Below are 15,709 nucleotides of genomic sequence, written 5' to 3' on the forward strand. Positions count from 1 at the left end.
AGATCTTACATAGTTATTTCTCCACAGGTTGACTGATCTCATCCATTTAATATTGATTCTTGTTAGCTTCTATTCACTCAATATTTTCTGACCTTGTCTTTAAATTCTGGATATATCTTGCTTGATTTCCCTAGGTTATTCTAAAGCCCCCATAGGATCCAGATGGGAAAATATACAAAGAGCATAAACTTTGGGATACAAAGATCAGAATCAGCATGCCACATCTGGGCTGTATAATCTGAAAGAAGGTAAGTTTGAATCCCTGTTTGTTGTTATTTTAATCTGTAAGAGGAATGTGGTAATAATGCTAGCCCAACCTGCCTAACTGCTTTATTGTAAGGATCACATAGATTTTCCCTTAAAAAAAAAATATATGAAGTACCTTCTCAGTCAATTCAGACAAGGCAGAGCAGAGATGGCTGTCTCTGCTCCATGATGTCTGGGACCCTCAGCTGAGAAGGCTCAGTGCCTGGAGGTGTCCCAATGGGTGGGGACTGGAATAATCTAGAGGAATATTTCCTCCTATGCCTGGTAGTTGAAGCTGGTACCTCAGCTGGGGCAGTCAGCCACAATACCCAAACATACTTTCCTCATGTGGCCTGAGCTTCCTCATAGCATGACTGCTTCAGAATAGTTAGACTTCTTACAAGGTGGCTGAGGGCTCCAGACGCTAGTGTTTCTATAACCAAGGTGAAAGCTGCATTGCATTTTATGACCTTCCCTCCAGAGTCGCACAGTATCATTTCTGTTGCATTTTATTTTATTTTTATTTCTACTGCATTGTATTGGATTAGAGTTAAGTCCTTAGGTCTAGGCTAAATTCAAGGAAAAGGCATATAAATCCTACCTCTCAATAGAAGAAGGGTCAAAGAATTTACAATTGTGTTTAATTTACAGGCAGGTTGTATTTAGATTAATGAACTAGCTATTCTAGAAATAGTCACCTTTACCTTCTCCAGAGGAGGCTCTGCACTCAAATCCTCCCCCTTTTATTACTGGGGACATTACCAAGACATATCTCAGTATACTAATGAAGAAGCCCTTACCTTCTTTCTGTGGCTTCTTACCACTACAGGCAAAAATAAATGCAGGTCCTTGGCCATAGAACACAGCCTGTCGTCTCCTCTTGGGCACTTCTCCCCCAAATCTCAATACTGCCATTGGCAGCATGCTGTGCTGAAACTCACTACCCAAAAGTATGGCTCTGTGTTCTTGGAGCATGTAATGAGCCAAGCCAGTTTGTGATCTGCACAAAAACAGAAAAAACACCTCCACATGTCCTCCTTTTTTTTATTTTTTTTTTTAAGTTTTTATTTATTTGAGAGAGTGAAAGAGAGAGCATGATTGGGGGGAGGAGCAGAGGGAGAGGAAGAAGCAGACTTCCCACTGAGCAGGGAGCCTGACTCGGGACTTGATCCCAGGATCCCAGGATCATGACCTGAGCCCAAGGTTAAACATCTGTTTAACCAACTGAGGCACCCAGGCACCCTCAAAACACCTCATTCTTGTGCTGTAGTGTGTCATATGGGCATCAAAGAAGTATTATCTTGGGCAGCCCGGGTGGCTCAGCGGTTTAGCGCTGCCTTCAGCCCAGGGCCTGATCCTGGAGACCTGGGATCAAGTCCCATGTCAGGCTCCCTGCATGGAGCCTGCTTCTCCCTCTGCCTGTGTCTCTGCCTCTCTCTCTCTCTCTCTCTCTCATGAATAAATAAAAATCTTTTTAAAAAAAAGTATTATCTTGCATTCTAAAGTCTTAACAGTTTAGTCAATGTGGTTCTTTTAGGTTTTATTTACAGTCTCTTTATGCCCTAAGGCATTCATGTATTCACAGGAAACTGGAAAACACATCTAGGTGAGGATCATTCCTCAGATCTTTGCTGTAGTTAATGTCTACAACACTAAGCAATCTTGCTGATATGTCTGACCCTCTCTTCCAGTTTCTTTCCAGCTGGTCTTTCTATCTTGAATCTTGCATTTGAATAGACTTTGGATAGTCCCACTCATCAGCTGGACCTGCCCAACCAGGTCTGATCCACATTAATGTGGGCAACTACTAGAAAACAAATAAGCAGCTTCTAGGAAGCTTCTACAGTTCCAACCACATTCAATGATACATAGCTGATTGTAATTTAGTGTTTTCTTTATGAATCAAGGTCATTATATTGTGAATAACACATCTTGTATTAATAGAAGGCTACTCTCAGAAGCTATTTAGGTATGAATAGAAAATAGAATCATAGAGTTGATTCAGGGCAGCCTTCCTGCTGAGAGATACTTGGAATCTTCTCAGTGGAATTCTAGACTCTATCCAAATGTGATGGGGACCTCACTGAAATAGTACATTCAATGGTAACTTTTTTTCTCCTGAAATTGTATTGAAACCCTCCTCTTTATGATATCTATATTCTGGTCTGTTTTGCCTTCTAGAGAACACAGGACAAGTCTATTTCTTATCCTGTGTAACTGCTTTCAAATATTTGAAGGGAGTTCTGTTTCTTTAGTTTTTTCCTCAAAGCATTTTCTCAGCTTTCTGTGTACTATTCAATTTTCCTCTTAAAACATCCCATGCGTTGTACATCATTCCAATTGGATCCAACTAACAAAAAAATAGAACCTCTGATTGCATGCTTTTGTTAATATAATAAAAAATCAGGAGATCTCTGGGTGGCTCAGCAGCTTAGCGCCTACCTTCGGCCCAGGGTGTGATCCTGGAGTCCTGGGATTGAGTCCCACATCGGGCTCCCTGCATGGAGCCTGCTTCTCCCTCTGCCTGTGTCTCTGCTTCTCGCTCTCTCTGTGTCTCTCATGAATAAGTAAATAAAAAAATCTTTAAAAAAAATCATATAAGCAACTGCACCTCATTGTTGATATGTATGAAGCTTGGAGTCAACAAAAAAAAACTTTATTTTTGTTTTAATAAAATGATATTGTATCAAGTCTAGGTTTTCTCTCTGTCCTTCCCTGTTGTCATGTCATGAATTAGGCACTCTTGTCATCCCCTCAACTGAACTTACATTTCTCAAACTTTTTAATTCTTTTTTTTTTTAATTTTTATTTATTTATGATAGGCACACAGTGAGAGAGAGAGAGGCAGAGACACAGGCAGAGGGAGAAGCAGGCTCCATGCACCGGGAGCCCGACGTGGGATTCCATCCAGGGTCTCCAGGATCGCGCCCTGGGCCAAAGGCAGGCGCTAAACTGCTGCGCCACCCAGGGATCCCAAACTTTTTAATTCTTGAAGGAAGACCTTGCTTTTAGATTCATGAAATGTATTAGATATTATATTTCTCTTTTTTTAATTTTTAAATAACAGCTTTATTGAGATATAATCCATATATCATATGGATTTAAAGTAGATAACTCATGGAGTACCTGAATGGCTCAGTCAGTTAAATGCCTGACCCTTGATCTCAGCTCAGGTCTTAATCACAGAGTCGTGAGTTCAAGGCCTGTGGAGCCTACTTAAAAAATAAAGTAGACAATTCACTGATTTTTTTTTCATTTTTTTAAATTTAAATTCAATTAATTAACATATAATGTATTATTAGTTTCAGAGGTAGAGGTGGGCAATTCATCAGTCTTATGTAATATCCAGTGCTCATTACATCACATTCCCTCTTTAATGTCCATCACCCAGTAACCCCACCCCCCAATCCCCTCTCCTCCAACAACCCTGTTTGTTTCCCATGATCAAGAGTCTCTTATAGTTTGTATCCCTCTCTGATTTCATCTTGTTTTATTTTTTCCTCCCTTCCTCTATGTTTCTCTATTTTGTTTCTTAAATTCTACACATGAGTAAAATTAAATGATAGACAATTCACTGATTTTTAGTATATCCATAGTGTCAGGCAACCATCATCACAATAAGTTTTAGAACATCTTCAGTACTCCAAAAGTACCCTAGATATTATATTTTTAACATTTACCAAAGGATATTTATATCAGTATGTTCTTTCATCTTATAACATCCTGCTTATACTACCTCTTATACTACCTCTCACAAGAAATATTCTTCGTGAATTCGGTAATTTGGAGTGTTAAATTTTCTTAGGTTTGCTTTTATTTCATGGTGCAGTAGACTATATGCAGTATGCTACCTTTTGGCAAGAAGCAAAGAGAAACTGCATATATAATGAAAATGGCACCTGATAAAGGATGAGTAAGAACAGGGTGTAGGAGATAGGAAGAGAATAAGACTTCTCTGAGTATATCTTTTATTTATTTTTTATTTTTAAAGATTTTATTTATTTATTCATGAGAGACACAGAGAGAGAGAGAGGCAGAGACACAGGCAGAGGGAGAAGCAGGCTCCATGCAGGGAGCCCGACGTGGGACTTGATCCTGGGACTCCAGGATCATGCCCTGGGCCAAAGGCAAATGCTTAACTGCTGAGCCACCCAGGGATCCCTCAAGTGGCTTTTGAATATCATTTTCTTCCTACAGACTAAAATGAACTTATGCCATGTTAAATTAGCTAAACTGGAACTATTTGCCAGAATCATTTTCCATCTTGTAAGACCTGCTCACCCACTCCAAAGTATATCCCCTGAGATGGTCCAGAGCAAACTCTCCTCACCAACGCTGTAAGAAATACATTTGTGAGGGTAACTCTTAGAGTTCTCTGCTGGCTCTCATCCATATGCCAGAAATGACAACAATTGCTACCATTTCTGTGGGATGAATGTTTAACTCTGTAATGACAGGCTTCTCCTGCAGGACTCCCATTACAGCCCTGTTATGAAAGCCCAGTGACAGTCTGACTCGTGTTGCAGTCCTTCCTTGAAGCTTCTAGCTCAACATTACCGATTTCGTTTTTATCTTGCTTCTCCCACTTCACCTCCGTTTTTCCTTCCTGCTGTCTGGCTGAGGATTTGGGGATCCAGCAGCAGACCCAGAAACAACAGCCTCACCTCGATGTTTTTTTTTTTTTTTTAAGATTTTATTTATTTATTCATGGAAGACACACACAGAGAGAGAGGCAAAGACACAGTCAGAGGGAAAAGCAGACTCTATGCAGGGAGCCTGATGTGGGACTCGATCCCAGGACCCTGGGATCATGCCCTGGGCCGAAGGTGGTGCTAAACTGCTGAGCCACCCAGGCTGCCCACCTAGACTGTTTAAACAGCTCCATGCTTGCCTAAGACTAAATCTCTGTAATACATTCCTATTATTTATGTTCCTAGCGCTTCTGCTTCTGATTAAGTACTGACTGGAATAGATTCAAAGAACAAAATGCACTACTAATGAATCTTGAACTTTATACGGAAGGCTTATTATTGGTAGTGATATTGGTTTTGTAATTCTGAAACATTTGTATTTATTATGGGTAGAGCAAATGATCACATATGATGGTGTTGGGAATCTAGGTTCTTACTGTGAAAAAAGAAACACATTGTGAACAGAAGTTGAAGAACCCTGTGGTGCTGGATTTGAATTGGAATAACTATTAATGTAGGATTTAGAGAAAAATAATGTGTCTGTGAACATGTGTATATGTATAATTTTAGAAGAATGTATACTAGTTATTATACAGAGAAGAAATGATAGAATTAGGAAAGTACATATATTATGTAATGCATATAATGTAAGCATATATATTTGTAAATGCTTATATAATGTGTATCTGTATATTTATGCCTGCATATAGTATATATGTGTATTTATATACCCCTGACTATTTATATGTAATGTGTGTATGTATATATGTATATACACACATATATATAAATGTACAGGCATAGGTATAGATTCATATATTCTTAGCTCTGTGCACTGAAAGAGGTACCTGGGAGTATCAATAGGTATACCTAGTACCTAGATCTTGATTTTGAAATGCCATTCTACATTCTACATAATAAGGGCTCCTTTGAGAAATGGCAGATTCCAGATCTGGGGCAGGAAATGTATAAAGTGAGCTTGTGAGTATGCACCTTGGTATACTCCAGAGCAAGGGCATGATAGAATTAGAAAAAAAAAAAATCATTTTGCCACCACCAGTGTAATAATTGCTCCAGGTTAGGACCATAAATAGTTGCTGAAAGTCTTACTGAGTAAGAAACTGTCGGAGATCAGGGCAGTCCTACGGTTTTGTAATGCTACCACACAGACCTCTCACTAATTACAAAGGGGGAAGTATATGTTTGCAATAGCAGTCCCTCCATTAGCCAACCTATTAAACTCAGCATCCCCAATAGGAGGATAATTCAACATTATGTAACAAATCCTGATGTGGTGCATGGTCTGTGTAGTATTGGGGCCAAAAAATGTTTAACTTGAACGTACCCATGAGGAAACCATCAAATCCAGAATGTGGGAGATTAGATAAGACAAACAAATCTAACTCTTCAAAAATGTAATTTTATGCAGGTGCTTAATGATTCATTTGGTCAATCATCCAACTCTTGATTTTGGCTCGGGTCATGATCTTGGGGTCATGCGATCAAGCCCCACATCAGTTTCTGCACTGGGTTGTGGAACCCCTTGTTCCTCTTCCTCTGCTCCTCCCTGCCCTCCATCTCTAAAATAAATAAATAAAATCTTTTTTTAAAAAAGATTGTTAAAAATTCAATACTATGAAAAACAAGTCAAGGGCAGAAAGTCAAAGAGACTATCCTACATTAAAAGAGATTACAGAGAAAAGAGATTAAAGAGCTTTAGCAACCAAATGCAATACATGAAATTTAACTGAATACTGGATAAGACAATAAACTATGAGAGACTTTTTTGGGGCAATTGGGGAACTTAAATGTGTGCTATATATTAAATAATAATTTTGAATGAATGTGAATTAATGATAATATCCTTACTGTTATAAGATGAAAGGTGAAGTATTTAAGGCTGAAATAGCATTATATCTGCAATTTACTTTAAAATGATTCAGAAAGAAATGGAGATAAAGAAAAGGCAACAATTTATTAACAGGGAATCTGGATAAAGGATATGGTCATTTGTTTGTAGTACTATTTTGACATTTCTGTATATTTGAGATTAAAAAAAAATATTAAAGAGCGTGCCTGGCTGGCTCAGTTAATACAGAATATAGCTCTTGATCTCAGAGTTGTGAGTTTGAGTCCCACATTGGGTATAGAGATTACTTAAAAATAAAATCTTTAGGGGTGCCCAGTGACTGAGTCTATTAAGTGTCTGACTCTTGATTTCGGCTCAGGTTATCTCAGGGTCATTAGATCCAGCCCCATGTCGGGCTCCATGCTCAGTGTGGAGTCTGCTTGAGATTTTCTCTCTCCCCCTTACTCTGCCTGCTTTACGCTTCCCCCATGCTCTCGCCCTTCCCCCATGCTCTCACCCTGCCCAAATAAGTTAATAAATCTTAAAAAGATAAAATCTTGGGATCCCTGGGTGGCGCAGCGGTTTGGCGCCTGCCTTTGGCCCAGGGCGTGATCCTGGAGACCCAGGATCGAATCCCATGTCGGGCTCCTGGTGCATGGAGCCTGCATCTCCCTCTGCCTGTGTCTCTGCCTCTCTCTCTCTCTCTCTCTGTGCCTATCATAAATAAATAAAAAAAAATTTAAAAAAAAAGATAAAATCTTTTTAAATGTTGGAGGAAATTTCTCTTTTATTATATAAAAGCAGTGCATACTTATGATAAAGCATTGTCATAAGTTTCCAAAGGAATGTTTTTTCAGATAATTAAAAACTTGCTAGTCATGTACTACTATTAATATTACATTATGTCTTACCTTCTTCTTACATTTACTGTCTTCTTACATAGGATCAATTCCTGATTAGTCTAGTTTTATAATTCTTTTATTTTCTGATAGTGGGATTAAACCTTTTTTGTGTCATGATTCATAGTAAGAGTCCATGAGATAAAATTTCTGCTGTGTTTCACTCAAGTTTTATTTTTTTTTAAAAGATTCTATTTATTTATTCATAAGAAACACAGAGAGAGGCAGAGATGTAGGCAGAGGGAGAAGCAGGCTCCATTCAGGGAGCCTGATGTAGGACTCCATTCTGAGACCGCCGGATCACGCCCTGAGCCAAAGCCAGGTGCTCAATCACTGAGCTACCCAGGTGCCCCTCATTCTAGTTTTAATAAGACCCTGTGATGTACTCTTCATATCAAATAGAGATCTCTTATCGTAAATGCTGTTACATTATTTTAAGTATATATTTGTAATGCACTTTTATTGTAAATACTTATAGCAAAACCTGTTCTGGTAACTTGTTCTTAAGATATATTTATGGTGTCTTATGGTTCATTTCTTCACTTCTTTCATTCATTCAACAAATATTTATTATATAGCTACTGAGTACCAGAAACTGTACTAGGCTTTTATGTAATCTGAACAATACTTAGAGTCTCAGATTTTTTGTTTGTTCTAACACTTACCATTGCTCTGGGAGAGCCTTGTATACAGTAGACTGTTACTTGTGTTTTGTTGTTGTTGTTGTTGTTTTGTTTTTGTTAAAAGCAAGTTGATTATTTTTTATTTATTTATTTTTTAGAGAGAGAGTGCATGAGAAAGCGGGGGGAGGGGCAGATGGAGAAAGAGAAAGAGAATCCTAAGCAGGCCCGGTGCCCAGCGCAGAGCCCAACACGAGGCTGGATCCTACGACCCTGAGATCATAACCTGAGCCTAAATCAAGAGTCAGTGCTTACATGGACTAAGCCACCAGGCGCCTCCACAGTAGACTGATAAAGAGCAAACATTTAATAGTACTCAACATCACAGATATTTTTTTTTAAATTTTTATTTATTTATGATAGTCATACACATAGAGAGATAGAGAGAGAGAGAGAGAGAGAGGCAGAGACACAGGCAGAGGGAGAAGCAGGCTCCATGCACTGGGAGCCCGATGTGGGATTCGATCCAGGGTCTCCAGGATCATGCCCTGAGCCAAAGGCAGGCGCTAAACCGCTGCGCCACCCAGGGATCCCAACATCACAGATATTACTGGTTCATATTTAATGTCTCTAATAGTGATTTTCAAATTCATCTTTTGCTTTATGCCTTTCTCTGAGACACAGAAACCTTTCTGTGAGATCTTGCTTCCTACATCACAGAGAAAATAGAGGCATAAAGACATGAACTCTAATGCTTCTAATGCCCCCAAGTACAAACTTGCATTGCAAACATGCATTTTTTTAACGAATTCTTATCGCCCTGCTTCATAGTATGAGATGTTGCTCCTCTTTCTGTATTTGATACTGTGAGCTGTTTACTTTTTCTGGAAAATCTCTATTGCCTTAGATTTCATGACTCCACACACTCCCAGTTCTTCTCAAAAAAGGTCAGTTCTTTCTTGGCTTCCTTTTTAGGGTCAATTTTCACAATTGGAAATAACCTGGGGAAAAAGGACTCCATCCTTTCCCATTTTCTTTCCTCACAAAACTCCTTTTACCCTCATATCCATTCCATAGGTTTTATTTAGAATGATGACTTCTAAATGTGTGTATTACAGTCTACATGTCTTTACCTGGACTCAACCTTTAGTATTCAACAACCTACTTCATTTCTGTACCTACTTCATGTCTGTACATAAATATGTCACAGGCGTTGCAAACTCCACAAATCCGAGACTGAGCCCTACATTCCCAACTTTATGCTCTAACAGCTGCTCAACCTGTATTTTTTAAAAATCTCAGTTGGTGCCACCACCTTTTGACTTTCTTTTTTTTTTTTTTTTTTTTTTTTTTTATTTTTTTCCTTTTGACTTTCTTATTGAAAGATAAATATGGTGGTGCCTGGGTGACTCGGTTAAGTGTTAACTCTTGCTTTCGACTTAAGATTCTCTGCCCCTCTGACTCTCTCTCTCTTTCTCAAAAAAAAAAAAAAAAAAAAAAAAAGTTAAAAATAAATAAATACTAGTCCCTCTCCCCTGCCTGCCGAAAGCAAGAGGACAACAAGAAATCTTTTGGAGGTGGTGGATATGTTTATTACCTTGTTTGCAATGATCATATCCCAGGTGTATGCCTATATGCCTATGTCTAAACTCATCAAAATATGCATATTAAATATGTACAACTTTTTCTATATTAAGTTTACCTCAATAAACTTTTTTAAAAATTAAAGAAAAAGGGGGACACCTGGGTGGCTCAGCCATTGAGCGTCTGCCTTTGGCTCAGGGCGTGATCCTGGAGTCCCAGGATAGAGTCCCACTTCGGACCCCCTGCAGCCTGCTTCTCCCTCTGCCTACGTCTCTGCCTCTCTCTCTGTGTCTCTCATGAATAAATGAATAAAATCTTTTTAAAAAAAAATAAAGAAAAAGATAAATACTAATTCCATATTCTGTTACTGATGTAACAAAAATCTTTGAGTTAATCCTTGTAATCTTTTAATATTTGAATCCAGTTACTTTTGAAGTTTTTCAACAACAGATTAGTAAATATATGTCTTTTATCTTCACATCTTTTTCACATTGGATGCCCTCCTCTGAAGGAAAATCTAAAATTTTCCCTTTTAAAACTCTTTTATTTATTACTTGGATACTTTTTTAGCTGTCTTTTTTCTACTGGATCTTAGTTTCTGGTTTTGGCATCTGCCAGGATTACATCCCTGCTTGTTATTATGATGACTCAATATTGGATTTAACCAAATGTTAATTTAACAATTTTATAAATATATTTGATTTAGATTGCTAGTGTACATGTTGATTAGAGTTTATGTATTGTATATATTAAAGTAACAATAGCTTTGAGAGGCAAATATCCTAATTATGCAAATCCTTCGATCTATATATTGACATCTCTTTCACACTAAAATTAGCATGGTTCTCTAGGTGGCACTTTCAAGAAGTTTTCTTGCCTGAATATAAACATATCTTCCCTGATATCATAGAGGACAATAATTCACTCTCTAGGAGGTGTTATTAGTTGTTAAAATTATGGAAGAAAGTTAGATATTTGGAAATTAAGAGGCCAAAAACTCTGTTTTTTAATGAGAAGTTTAAACACTTTATCATGTTCACCTTTCACATTATTTAAAACATTTCAAACATAAGTGCAGTGGATTGTCCTGGATGAGAGTAGGCCCAAGGATTTTTGAAATGCTGAAGAGAAGATGTACCATTTAAAGGTTACAAGCAGAAGCTTGTGGGTGGGAGCAGGGCCATAGTGATGGCAGACAGCCAGGCTGGACTCAATCAGTACGACTCAGCAATTGCACTGCTGGGGATTTACCCCAAAGATACAGATGCAGTGAAACTCCGGGACACCTGCACCCCAATGTTTCTAGCAGCAATGTCCACAATAGCCAAACTGTGGAAGGAGCCTCGGTGTCCATCAAAAGATGAATGGATAAAGAAGATGTGGTCTATGTGTACAATGGAATATTCCTCAGCCATTAGAAACGACAAATACCCACCATTTGCTTCGACGTGGATAGAACTGGAGGGTATTATGCTGAGTGAAATGTCAATCGGAGGACAAACATTATATGGTCTCATTCATTGGGGGAATATAAAAAATAGTGAAAGGGAATAAAGGGGAAAGGAGAAAAAATGAGTGGGAAATATCAGAAAGGGAGACAGAACATGAAAGACTCCTAACTCTGGGAAATGAACTAGGGATGGTGGAAGGGGAGGTGGGCGGGGGGTGGGGGTGACTGGGTGACAGGCACTGAGGTGGGCACTTGACGGGATGAGCACTGGGTGTTATTCTATATGTTGGCAAATTGAACACAAATAAAAAATAAATTTATATAAAAAAATGAAGTTGAATGTTACTGCTCCTGATTGACAAAAGATTAATAATGCAGGGCAGCCCCCTGGTAGCTCAGCGGTTTAGCGCCGCCTTCAGCCCAGGGTGTGATCCTGGAGACCCCGGATCAAGTCCCACGTCGGGCTCCCTGCATGGAGCCTGCTTCTCCCTCTGCCTGTGTCTCTGCCTCTCTCTGCCTCTCTCTGTGTCTATGAATAAATAAAATAAAATCTTTAAAAAAAAAGATTAATAATGCAGACAGCAGCTTCATAATATTACTCCACCTTCAGAAGTTTTTCAATATATAGATCAAGACTGAAACTCCCAACCTGATATGGAAACATGCTTAGAGATGTCTCTAGCTAAAAATGAATAAGCTAAAGGCAAAATGGACACAATAAGGACATTTAAAACCCTTCTGTTTCAAGAACTGATAGCTAAGTATTGAAGTATTCAAGGTGAGGATTACCTGTCATCGTAACTAGCTTATTCTTCCTGGGTCTGAAAGTCTCTACTCCCTTCATGGAATTGACATGCCTGTTACAAGGTTTTTGTGAGCAATAAACGATATTAAAGGTTTCTTCTTAATGTGGAACTGGACCAATTACTTCAAGGCCATTATAATCTCCTCAAGACACTTGTCCTTGTAATTTGACCTTGCTAGATGGAAACTTGAAGTTATGGGAGGTATAAAACCAGTTTTCCTTTCCCTTCCCCTGAAGATTTATTTCACTGGCAAGTTTACAGCCTAGAGTTAATCACACATCTTTGGGTATGATTGATTTAATTATTCTCTGTGGGAATGAAAAATTCAAAGTTACAAAGTTTTATTTCTAGAATGGATCTAGGTATAAAGCAAGTACTCCATTTTTTGCTCTCAATATATTACATTACATACACACATATATACATATATAAAGTCACAATTAAAATAGCCACAAATGTTAAGTATTCTGATTTAGATATATGGTTCCTGGGGATCCCTGGGTGGCTCAGCGGTTTGGTGCCTGCCTTTGGCCCAGGGCGTGATCCTGGAGTCCCGGGATCAGGTCCCATGTCGGGCTCCCTGCATGGAGCCTGCTTCTCCCTCTGCCTGTATTTCTGCCTCGCCCCCATCTCTCACGAATAAATAAATAAAATCTAAAAAAAATAGATATATGCTTCCTTGTCCTTTGGGGTTTTTTTTTAAGATTTTATTTATTTATTCATGAGAGACAAAGAGAGAGAGACAGAGAGAGAGGCAGGGACACAGGCAGAGGGAGAAGCAGGCTCCATGCAGGGAGCCTGACGTGGGACTGGATCCCTGGTCTCCGGGCTGAGCCGCCCGGACTGCCCTTCTTTGTCCTTTTGGATGGAGGTGGGAAAAGATACATGGAGATGTTGGTGCATTATGTATTGAGACAAATTATACCTACTGCTTGCTTATTTCTCTGGCAAAGAAGGATTTAGTTGGTTCGGGATACTGCTGAGAGATGCTTGCAGGAGATGGAGAATGAATGGAGAGAAGAATCTGATGGGACACTTTGGTAAGGGTCTTTGTGTGGTCCTGGGCTGGAGTAACTGGGAAGCAAAGTGCCATGGATGTAGAGAGCAAGCCTTTCTCCCTATATCTGCACAGAACCCAGCTTGTTTTGGCAATGTGCAGGCAGTGACTCTGGAATTACCAGGGGGCTGCATCTTTGGCATGAGTAGTGGAGAGCCTGCAAAGAGCACCCTCAACGTAGCATCAGTGGTTCTCCTTCAGACAATGTCAAGGACAGTGGAACAGAAGAGAGAGAGCATAGTAGAACCTGAGTGGGAATTGGTTTGTAAACCAATGTCATAGGGTCAATGTTACATTATTCCATGGACACCATTCACATGTTATTTAGTGTAAATCTCAGTTGTGCTCCAGGGAGTAACATTCACCCAGGACACAGTATCAATCACGTCCCCTGGAATTGGGCAATGTGGCTGCCTGGTCCTGGGAAGCATTCCTTTTGGAGACTCCCAGAAATAATTACAGCCTGTTTTACGTGGACTGCTGAAGTTCAAACTACCAGTTGATAGTTTAGCTTAAGTCCCTATAAGCCATTGTGATTTTGAGTTTTCAGTAAATATATCTTCATTTCATTCATATGGCCTAATAACATCTGGAAATCTTGGCTTAGTTTTATACTGTTCCTGTCAGATATTGTACTGTTCTCTTAAAGCATGGGCCCAGCTGGAGTCTAAGCAGTGTTCCAGATTCAAATATATTTGTTTTTGTTTTAAAGATTTTATTTATGTATTTATGAGAGACACAGAGAGAAAAAGAGAGAGAGGCAGAGACACAGGCAGAGGGAGAAGCAGGCTCCATGCAGGGAGCCTGATGTGGGACTTGATCCCAGGACTTCAGGATCACACCCTGGGCCGAAGACAGGCGCTAAACTGCTGAGCTACCCAGGGATCCCCTAGAATTCCTATTATTGAACCACCTCAAAAAAAAACTGATTACATTACTATATTAGATATAATTGTTTGGAATCATGTATCTATATTCATAAGCTAGGAAATATGTATCTATACTCATAAATGAGACTGGTCTACAATAAGTAAATTAGTGGCTTTTCTGTCTTTTCATTAATAGCCTGGAATAATTTAAATCACATTGAAATTTTATGCTCTTTAAAGAACAAATAAAAATCATATAGCACCTTGCTGGCTCAGTCAGTAGAGCAATCAGCTCTTGATCTTGGGTTTGTGAGATAGAGCCCCATGTTGAGTATACAGAAGAAAGAGAGAGAGAGAGAGAGAAAAGAAATCAATCAATCAGGTAGGTTTGGTGCATTTTACAATGTTAGAATTGAACACTTCTTCAATTCAATCTATAGTAATTGTTTTGTTTCGTATGCCGTCTTTCATGGGTCAGTTTTGTTTATGCAAAATCATCTATTTATCCTATTTCTCAAATTGGTTGACATAAAACTGTATGTAGTATTCTCTTAGAATTATTTTAATCACTCTGTCTCTGATATGTCTCCTGTCTCATTCCTAATTCTGTATATTTTTATTCTCTTTATTTGTTCCTAATTAGACTAATAAAGGTTTATTATTCTTTATGAAGAAAGTGTTTTATGAAAAAAAGAAAGTGTTTTACGTTATTAAGAAAGAATAATAGAAATTATAAGACATCATACATTTCTCAATTGTTTTTGATGATGAGAGGTGATGTATTTCTCCAGGAAAAATATTAAAGAAACTTTTTAAAAAAGCCACAAAAATAGGCAAAGCAGACATTTATATGGCAGACAGAAAATAATGGGGAGAAAAGTGAGAAATAAATATGAATTAACTATAATCATCTCCATTGTCATTAATGGACTCAAAGTAAAACTTTAAAAATAAATGCCCTTCCCTTTAACAAATAGATATGTACACTTAAGCATATGTACCTTGCAAAGACTACTCTGGGGGAGAAGTGCAAACTTCTACTGAAAAAATGTTATCTCATTTATCAAGGTGTCTTTTCTCAGTGTATTACAGGGTATAGTGTTTGGCTCTTCTTATTTTGTTGTCAAAGACAGTTTTTAAATTAAAATACCATCAGCAGGGGCAGCCCGGGTGGCTCAGCAGTTGAGCGCCTGCCTCAGCCCAGGGCCTGATCCTGGAGACCCGGGATCTGATCCCGCATCCAGCTCCCTGCGTGGAGCCTGCTTCTCCCTCTGCCTGTGTCTCTGCCTCTCTCTGTGTGTCTCTCATGAATAAATAAAATTAAAAATAATAATAATAATAAATAAATAAAATACCATCAGCAGGTAAGTAGATTGCCTCGGGATGCCTGGGTGGCTCAGTGGTTGGGCGTCTGCTTTGGGCCCAGGGCATGATCCCAGGATCTAGTATCGAGTGCCACATTGAGCTCCTTGCATTGAGCCTGCTTCTCCCTCGGCCTGTGTCTCTGCCTCTGTCTCTCTGTGTCTCTCATGAATAAATAAATAAAATCTTTCAAAAAAATGTAGATTGCCTCTGTTAACACATTTATTTTATATATTTATTTATTTTAGAATATAAAAATTTAAATAGTTGTATTGG

At 38.7% G+C, this 15,709-nt stretch overlaps 1 long non-coding RNA gene across 5 annotated transcripts in view; it reads left to right on the forward strand.

The window, feature by feature from the left end:
• LOC140605238 (uncharacterized) overlaps positions 1 to 15,709 on the forward strand; it is a 59,493-nt gene that overhangs the window by 1,556 nt on the left and 42,228 nt on the right. For all 5 annotated transcript variants that reach the window (XR_012007946.1, XR_012007948.1, XR_012007947.1 and 2 more), the window contains exon 2: positions 135 to 248. This is a non-coding gene — a long non-coding RNA (uncharacterized lncRNA). The remainder of the gene's footprint in view (positions 1 to 134; positions 249 to 15,709) is intronic.

Source organism: Canis lupus, chromosome 15 (assembly GCF_048164855.1).
Source record: "Canis lupus baileyi chromosome 15, mCanLup2.hap1, whole genome shotgun sequence".
NCBI lineage: Eukaryota > Metazoa > Chordata > Mammalia > Carnivora > Canidae > Canis > Canis lupus.